Raw genomic sequence first — 9,250 nt, 5'->3', positions numbered from 1 at the left:
CTGCGGTGGAGTGAAGCTGTACTTGCAGGCTTTGAACTTCTGCAGAACATTTCACATCCATCACTTCTCATTTGGATGCAATTCTGTTAACATCAGAACAAATCTGCAGAAATCTATCTAATCTCACAATGCTAACAGGGCCATTGTTTTGATTGCTGATTAGGAGATATTATATCTGATTCCAATGTGAATGAGAAAATCTTATTAAAGAGATCCTCTGTTATGCATGGTAATCTGAGGCAAGGTGGGACCATTCCCAGCTTTGGTGGGGTGAGATCTTCCCAGCTGTTTTCAACATAATGCAAAACAAACAAATCAGCTTCTAAGAAGTGGAATGTTTTCCATGGCCTCTTTCCCATACTGCGCATTAACTGAAAACTCATTAGTTTCAAGGGGCTTCCTCAGTAAGTCAGGAGTAACATCCTCCATCTGTCACACCGCATGGAATGCTCTCCAGTTTTGGTCGGCATGCATGTATTGCTTGCTTTCGAACAACCACCTTAATGTGCAATTTGGGCTTAATTCAAGTTTTGCACCCTTCAGCTTTGTTCACTTCTAGCCAAATCTTTTCTTAAATGGCCAAAGCAAAGATTTCAAACTTTATTTACCACGTAACCTGTCACTGTGATAAAAAAAATAAAGACTTTTCCAACTTTCAAGGAGGAGACAAGACTTGTTCAGTTTTCCCTGGCAGTTATTTCTGCTCAGGAAACCCCATTCAGAAGCAGACAGCTACTTTTGAACACTGAGAGTGGGTGTTAAATTGAGATTATGGTAAACAGCAGATTTCTTTGGTTGGTGAAGAAATTATTTAATGAAGACACAACAGAATTAAGCAGAGTTTCATGTCACTTACTGTATGTGTTGATCAGAGAGTGAATGATGAATTTCTTGCTGTGGACAGCTGCTTTGTGTGATACTGTGCAGATTTCATGTGGAAGAAAAAGAAATTCATGCTTTAAAATGAAAAAAAAAAAACCAACCTTCTTAGCCCTTATGTGCAAAAAAGTAAACAGATCTTTCTTGCCAGATTCATTATTCTATTTATATGTTGCCTGAATGTGTCTAAGAACATCTTGATTTTTTTTTTCTTCTGTATCTCATTTCACTGTTACTGTGACAGCTTGCTTCCGTCAAAGAGAAAAGACCGTCTTTCTCTCTATTATGTTCACCAGTGCTGAGATCTAGGAGTTTTTCGGGAACATCACTTTGGTTTATGAGGTCTAGCTATATTATTTTAGCTATGTTGGATATCAAGTTATGAGTAGGCACAAGAGATTTTAAACATTACTACAACACTCTAAAAGACAGAGCAAGCAGGTGCTCCACAATGTAGATTCTATTTCATGATGCTAATAGATACCAGCTGTAGCTTCTGCATGTTACTTTCGTGTCTACTATCATGTAGACAAAAAGGCAAATGCTACCTATTAGATCTTCCCTATCCACACAAAAAAAATGTAAGGGCCAAACTTCACCCAAAGCAACTGACATTCTGGAGGGGCACCACTTCCTCCTGTCTAGCTAGAGCAAAACCTGTATCAGGGAGGAAACTTGCAGCTTGAAAGCAGAAAAGCCTTGAAGACATGCGTAGGGACTAATGGGAAGACTGGCTGAAATCTTCTACTCTTTGACTATAAATGCAAAGCCATCCATTTTAACCTTCTCTAAAGCAAGGGTAGAATGGCCGGTGCTTTGCTGCCATTGACTCCCTCTGTTGGCTGTACCTATGTCCTCCAGCTCCTGGCTTTCAGATGACATGCACATATGCTATTCAGAGCAGCACAGACTGTCATCTGCTTATCTACTGTATTATGTGACTAGTGAAGTGCCACATGGTTGAACACCAGGAAACATATTGCTTGCTTTCACTATCAATGACCTAGAGGGAAGAATATGCAAGAGAGGAAATTTGCGGTGATAAACTGGGGCTGGGACTGGGAAGCAGGTCTAAACAATGAAAGAGCTTGACAAAGAAAGTTACTACTAAATGAAAGATTAAACACTAGGCCTATGTGAAATTGGGTGATGCCTATTTAACAGGAACAAAATATAAATACACAGGGCTAGTGCAGTAATGTGATTAGAAAGCAGAATATGGAGTTGTAACTGGAGTTAAAAAGCTGACATTTACAGAAGTGTCTCTGTCAGAACTCTTAGCAAACCTTGTGCTGTCTCCTGTGTTTTCTGCATCCTTATGCACATGATGTCATTTTTAATAATGAAGTTCAAGCCAGTTTCCAGTCCTAGGTATGCAGTGGATTTGTGGAGAACTAATTTCTGCAGGACCACATATACTCACTGCAAGCAGGTCACTCAGGATGGTAAATAGCATCCGACTTCAGCTTCAGTTTCATGAGGTGGGAAACAGAGTCGAGGGCACACCACCAGCCTTCAAGTATAGGTGCAAGGCAACTTAATGAAGGACAGAACCTCTCCTGTGCGCTAAACTCCTGATTTGAATACACCCATTGCATCAGGGCTATTTGAGAGCCCCCATCACAGTGGGGGCACATACTTATGTGATTATGATCAAAAAAATATTAGTAACAGGACCTAAATTTATGTTATCTTAGAACCCTCATATTTCTATTTTGCATGCAGCCACTTACCTTATGGAGTAAATTCCACTGAAAAACACATAGCCTTTCAGAGAGAGGATACTCCAAACCAGACTTGTCCAGCCCAAGTTCACTGGGGAAAATGGATCAAGTTATGGACTTCAGTGGAATTTAGGCTAACATTAGAAGAATATGAGCCTTCCTCAGTAGAAAACCTTTTCATCCTATTATAAAAAGTATTAGCAGAACATCAATTCAGATGCAGAAGATACTCGGGCTTTCTATTATCCTCTCTTATACATAAGTTATTAAGTAAGACACTTTATTGCATAGCCATGCTCAAATAAATTTGAGGGGCTTCATCTAAAACTTGAAACCCACCAGAAGATAAGATTAGGTGTCTGAGTCCATATCATGTATTTAATTTGTTTCATGTAGTTAGGATTCAGAACAGAGGCTTAATTTGAAGTGAAATCAAATTAGCCGATATTCAAAACTAAATGCTCTCTGAAGAGCTTTACTGACTTGGATTTAAACCATGTTTCAGCACTGTTTTGAATTATGGCCATTGCTATTAGGAAGTCTAGTTTAAGACAATTCAGATTTAGCACAAAAAAAAACCAATTTTCAAGAATTTTCTTGCTAACTAAATGCCTTACTACTATTTAAAATATTAGTGCATGTTTATTTACTTATAGTGAAAAAATAAGTACAGGTAATTAAAGGAAGATAGTCATCTTCCTTTGCCAGTGATGTGGTTTCATTTGTCCCTGAGTACCACCCTTGTTCTTTGTTAAAATGGTTTCTTCTAGGCATGTATCTTGGCATATTAATAAAAAATAAATTTGAGGTTGAGGATGATTAAAACTGAAAGTAAGCCTTGATCTGACATGTTATTTTGATTGGGTTTTCAAAGTTCACATAATTCTAGTTCTAATTTATGTTATGTGTGGTATATATCTTCTTGGTTGAACAATTACATTATTCTAAACAATTATATTGCTATGATACACATAATGCATGGCTCCTGAGCATAAAGTTCTTTAATGATGGCAGACTGTAAAGTGGTACAGTTCACTTTTAAAAGGTCATGCATCTTTTTTCAGTAGATTAACATTTTATCTTTTAATGGTGTTAAGAAAAGGTCAAAGATTCTAACAGATGGAATATGGAAAGCTTCTACTGAAGAAGATCAATGTGTTCAGCATCAATCTAAGTCCAGAAACACAGCCATTTAATGACTGTTGTTCTTGTTTTATTTTAAATTACCACTGTCTTGACTGTTTGAATGCTCAAATTATATTTTCATATTTAAAAGAAATGGACCATCACCATCTGACACAGGTATCTATGTTTTTGCTGTATTTTCAAGAATACTTCTTAATTGTACAAAACAAGAAAAGTTTCTTAAATAATTAGCTTACCCTTAGGCTAATGGCCTATCAATTTGACATCCAAATGAATGTAGCAGAATGATCCCCAACAGCAACATGGCAGATAATTTTATATTGTTTTAACTGAGTAAGTTTGCAATAATTTGAATGGATTTATGCTCTGAAGTCAAGTCTGTTCCATGTTACATATGATATAATATAGGTGATATTATAAACTTATGATATTTTTCAAGAATGACATATTTAGGTACTATGTCTTTCCAAGAGTATTTTATCATCATTTTTAGACCCAGATTCTGTGAAAAAAATAAAGTCTAGGTATTTCAGTTGTCCCAGTATCTTCAGACCTTACGGGAAGAAAATGCCGTGTGTTTGCAGGGGACCATAAGCTCTTCTGAGCTGCTACATGGCTCTGTCTAGTTTTATAAAATAAATAGTATGACAGTGTAACATGATTAGTTTTCTGTGTGCTAAAGTCAATACAAATATAAAAAATAACAGCAGGGAGTCAAGCTCCTTTGTAGAAAGTTATCAGACAGCTTCTAAAGATTGTCAAGCTGATGTGTCTGCAGTGTATATGTGCATTTTTTCAAATTTACTTGTATTTTAAGTTCCTATTATTCTCTTGAGCCAGGCCTGCTCCCAACAAAAGGGTTTCAAGAAGAAGGTAAAACTCTGCTAGAAATAAAGATTCTCCTCAGGGTCCTTGGACATAATCACTATTAAGCAACGGGAAGTGAATTTACACTCAAGTCTCCATCTTGGCTTATGTGTTCATACATTTCAGGAGCAAATACCATCTACAGCTATGACTCTTCAGTTGCTACACATGAGAACAAAATGGTGAGTGTTGGGAGTCACCTGGCTGTTGCTGTCAGTATTCTTACTTCTAATGGAAATGCATAACAATATTTTGGTAAACTACTGAACACACTAAATCAGACTCAGAGTTTACAAGGATATCTATATTTTCAGAAAAATTACTAAGCAATATTAACCACTATCCATCCACACAAGTCAATAAAATTTGTTGCGCAGGCTATAGCTAGAGGGTTATTTAAAAGACAAGTTCAAAGAATTGTCTGTAATTTCGTAGTTTAGCTTAGTGTTAGAAATAAGCTTAAAAGCTTTCAGCTGCTATTTTAAGACTGGTCAAGGCCACTCTTTTAACATTTTTCAAAGATTTTTCTTAAATCTCATCCCGCATAGTGTTAGTCATCTTCTAACTGCTGGGACATAGGAGGTAAGTTATTCTTTTCTTGGATATAATCTTCATACATCATTTTCAGTCTGTCTTGGCTGGACAAAATGCTTTTACCCTCCAGAATGAGGAAATTATCCAATTTCTAACAACTGACTGAAGATACTGAAGTTTTCCTCAGAAGAAACAGCATGTTCAAAATGGACTGTGAAAAGTATAGTTATGAGGGTTTGTTTTTATTTATAGCTATGTGCTTTAGAATAGAACTGCATATCCCAAAGGCTGTAAGTGCTATCAGCTTCATCATCAGTTAACGCTGTACTCCCATAAAGAAAAACCTAGTTCTAGTTCCCATGTAAAGAACAGGCTTAACCTGAGGCCAATGCAAGTTAACTTTTTGGGCTAGTGTGGACAGAATAGTCCAGAGCTACCAAAAGAAGCTGCTCCTTTTCTTCCCAGTGCTAAGGACATTTCAGCAGAGGGCTGGTGTTTATTTCAAATACCACAGCATAGTGTGTTGCTAGCCACTGTGTTTTGGGTAGGACAGTCTTTGGGAATTAATTCTATTTAAACATTTACTGCTTCAAAGATACACCATCAGGTATTGGACTAGTTAAGCAGGCTGCCATCTACCCACCAACTTGAGTTCAGCTGAGTCTGAAATACAGCTCAACAAATAGCTCTGAAAAGGGGACAATTTCAGTGCAGAAAGAATGAAAATAATTGCCAGACACTGTTGGCTGATTATCTAGCATCAATTAAGAGGATGGCAAAAAATCTAGCTGAAGTATTCAAGCAAATCTTGCTCTAACCACTGCATTTTTTTCAATGAAACATAAACCCAAGTTATAATCATACAAGCTTTGGGGTCACCATGAAGCACAGAGAGAAAAACAACTTCTCTCTCTTGGTTAGGCAATTTAAAGCAATAAATCCAGATGCTATGAATATACTAAAACCAACATTCAGCTCATAATTCCTTGTGAACTCCCTTCATAGTTTCCCATACCGACTGTGTAAGACAGCCAAATGAGGAAGCCTCCACTAACTCTTAGAACGTCTCAGTTGGAGCAGACCACAGTCACCGAAGGGCAGTGCAATGTGCTAAAGATATACTGCAGTCCTTCAGGCAGGAGATAGCTTCAAAAGCATAACTAGCCAGATAGCACAAAGAAATTGACACTCTGCTTTATTAAAAAAAGTGGCAAACAATTATAAAAGCCATAACATTTTTCACTATCTTTGCATACTCAGAGATTATGTTAATCCAAGAGGCAAGTTTACAAAGCCAGAATGCCACAAAAATAATCTACTGCAGTCACAAACTCTGTAAGTCACTACAGGTAAAATGCAAGTATGGAGAAGTATGAACTATTGTTTTACTCTGTTTCAGATGACTGTTTCACTGTGGGCTTTCTTGTCTGTTGTGTTTCCACAAGCAACATAGGAACTGAGAGACCAAGATGTTTCCTATCCACTAGGAGTAGAGGCCAAATTGTATTCCTGTAAACATGTCTGGGATGCTACCATTCTCCCTGAATTTGAACAGGGGTCGACACACAGAAGCCTGCAAGAAAGTATTAATGTATACAGATTAAATGGACTCCAACTTGCTTTCTCTCCTCTTTGCTCTGCAGAGCTGCCAAGAACAGAAGCAGTAAATACTTACATTTTGTCACTTGAGTCAGCACATATAATTCTTCACACACGTAGGAACTAGCTCTGCTGCAGAAGAAAATGCCATTTTCACAATAACTTTTCATAGTGGAAACTGTGCCTTAAATCAAACAACCAAATACTGAGTCAGCTCAGTGGCAGAGCAACAACAATTTGATCTGCTGTGTGGCAAGCTTTGGTTTGGAGATACTAAACAATTCCTCATCCCGGGCCCCAGGCTTGTAAATATGACAGAAGATGATGCAATGTGTTCAGACTCTGGGGAGAAAAGGAACAGTCATACTACTCTTGAGAAACCCTTTGTGAAGAAAAATTCATTGTGTGCCCCCAGGTGCAAAGCCTACGGATGAAATGCAGCTCCATAAAGACAAGCCAAGGTGTTTCAAGACAGCTAATGAACATTTCAGTATTTGCACTTAGTCAGATAAAGCGATGTTTTCCAGTTGAGCAAGGAGACAGCAATCATGTGAGTATGATTTCTATGTGATAACAAATGTTCCCAGAGGTTTTTTTAAGCCCCATGCTTTGTTTTTGTTTGATACAGAGATGATTTATTATGAAATCTAATCAGTTCTCCCACATTTATGCTTCCCTTCTTAACTTTTTTTAACATTCTTTTTGAGACAAGCTGTATTTTTTTTATGAGGGTCATCTGTTTTTTAAGCAGAATAATAGTTTCATATTTTCTACATATTCAGAACATAGTCTTGCATACCCTTTAATTCCTATTCTATAAACAGTAAGAGGGTCCGTTGAGATGTACAATGATTTCATAATTTATGTGTTCTGTTTGATTTCTATATTCAAGTGCAGCTGATGAGACATTTAAAAGAAACGGCTAACATCTTACTGCTCACAGACAGTGATATCAACACGACCACTAGGAATTCATAACACCTATGGAAAGAAGTGTTGCATGTAAGCAATGAGATATGAGAGAATATTTTGAAAGAATGCCTCTTACATCACCCAGTCAAGCTTCTGAAAGGATTATTCATTATAAACCACACTGGCTCGATAATGAATTCTGATAGAACACATGATGTTAATTCAGCCATTCCTCTCTCTTTCAGTCTTGGATTAAAAAAAAAAAATAAAGATTATTATTTTAGCTCTGACTACTTCTGTGATCTGATTTCTTACACCCTGCAGGGGACAGCATTGGGTAAAGAAAAGTAGAAATCATATGATAAAGAAGCATTTGCTTTCAATTATCAAACTGTACTTTGTTAATTGAGATACAAAAAAGTATTCTTTGGGTTTTTTTTAGGTTGGCACAAATCCTCTCTATCTCTTCACCCTTAAACACTTCTGAATTATTAATCAAAATTGTTTTGGTTACATAGTTCATTCTGTTATCAATAGTGAGAAAGATTCCCAACAATTTGTAGTCACCAGAATTACTAAGGAAGAAGAAATGCTGCACAGTATTGCTGTAACTTAGAACTTTCTTCTCATTGCAGGATGTGCAACATTGTTTTTCAGCAGCTGTGTTGAGCCCCTTCTAAGGTGTTGATGTAGGTATAATTTTGTAGGGGAAAAAAATATTGTTTTTATACTCTCATCTTTCATTAAAATATATATGTGTACAGGCAAGGACACATACACACTCACATATTTTGTCTGTAAATGTGTACGTAAATGCAAGCCAAAGTGTTTGCTTTTATTTTCCTCAGCTGTTGTTACAAAAATAAAGATGCTTTCACCCCGACAAATAAGTCTGTATTTAAAACTGATATTGCAAAAGGTATATGGTAGCCTTGTTTATTTTGGACAGATGTAAAGAAGTATCTCTGAACTTCTGCCAGTGATCAAAGAACTGATGATGTAGAACAGATTCATGGGCCATGTCCTATCAGCCTGCGCTTTACCCGTCATCCATCATCCAAACCCTAAGCCTTTTTCTGAGTGATGATTGCACCCTAAACACATAAAATTAATCACCACTCTAGCCTGGCCAGGTGTCTTGCCTCCAGAAATTATCTCATTGCAGCAAAACAACTGCTAGAATCTGATATCTGTACTGTAATTTAATTTAAAAATACTGCACAGTAGCACTAAGATTGATTTACATATCTGAAAAGTTTCTAGTTTCACAAAGCCAATATAAATTCTTGGAGAAATATGCAATTGGAAAAAAACTCTGGTTGATCATAAAATCAGGCCATCTGAATATTTATTAGCTTCTAGAATTTTCAGTTGATGCTTTCTACCACGATAGTAGATTAACATAGGTTTTCAAATGCAATATGCAAAACTAGAAAGACCAGGTATTTGAACTAGTATAAATTCAGCATTGGACCTGCACGAAAAAGTAGCTCTGGGTGACTAGACTTTACACAAATAGTGTCTGTTTTCTTTTCTTTCAGAGCACTCATAATTGTTATGTTTATGTATTTCTTCTTACCTTCTTCAGA

General features: G+C 36.8%; 2 long non-coding RNA genes across 2 annotated transcripts; one reads left to right on the top strand and one right to left on the bottom strand.

Annotated features, from left to right (window-relative positions):
* Nucleotides 1-855: 855 nt before the first annotated feature.
* Nucleotides 856-6,889, bottom strand: LOC115946987 (uncharacterized). The gene is made up of 3 exons (XR_004080973.1): nt 6,826-6,889; nt 2,613-2,785; nt 856-919 (listed from the first exon to the last, which is right to left on the bottom strand). It is a non-coding gene; the product is annotated as an uncharacterized lncRNA (long non-coding RNA).
* On the top strand, nt 4,740-7,905 carry LOC115946986 (uncharacterized). Its single transcript, XR_004080972.2, has 3 exons — nt 4,740-4,798; nt 7,165-7,299; nt 7,642-7,905. It is a non-coding gene; the product is annotated as an uncharacterized lncRNA (long non-coding RNA).
* The last annotated feature ends 1,345 nt before the right edge of the window (nt 7,906-9,250 follow it).

The sequence above is a fragment of the Melopsittacus undulatus genome, chromosome Z (genome assembly GCF_012275295.1).
Source record: "Melopsittacus undulatus isolate bMelUnd1 chromosome Z, bMelUnd1.mat.Z, whole genome shotgun sequence".
Lineage (NCBI taxonomy): Eukaryota > Metazoa > Chordata > Aves > Psittaciformes > Psittaculidae > Melopsittacus > Melopsittacus undulatus.
The sequence above is the reverse complement of the archived record's forward strand: the minus strand, read 5'-3'. Positions and strand labels throughout refer to the sequence as shown.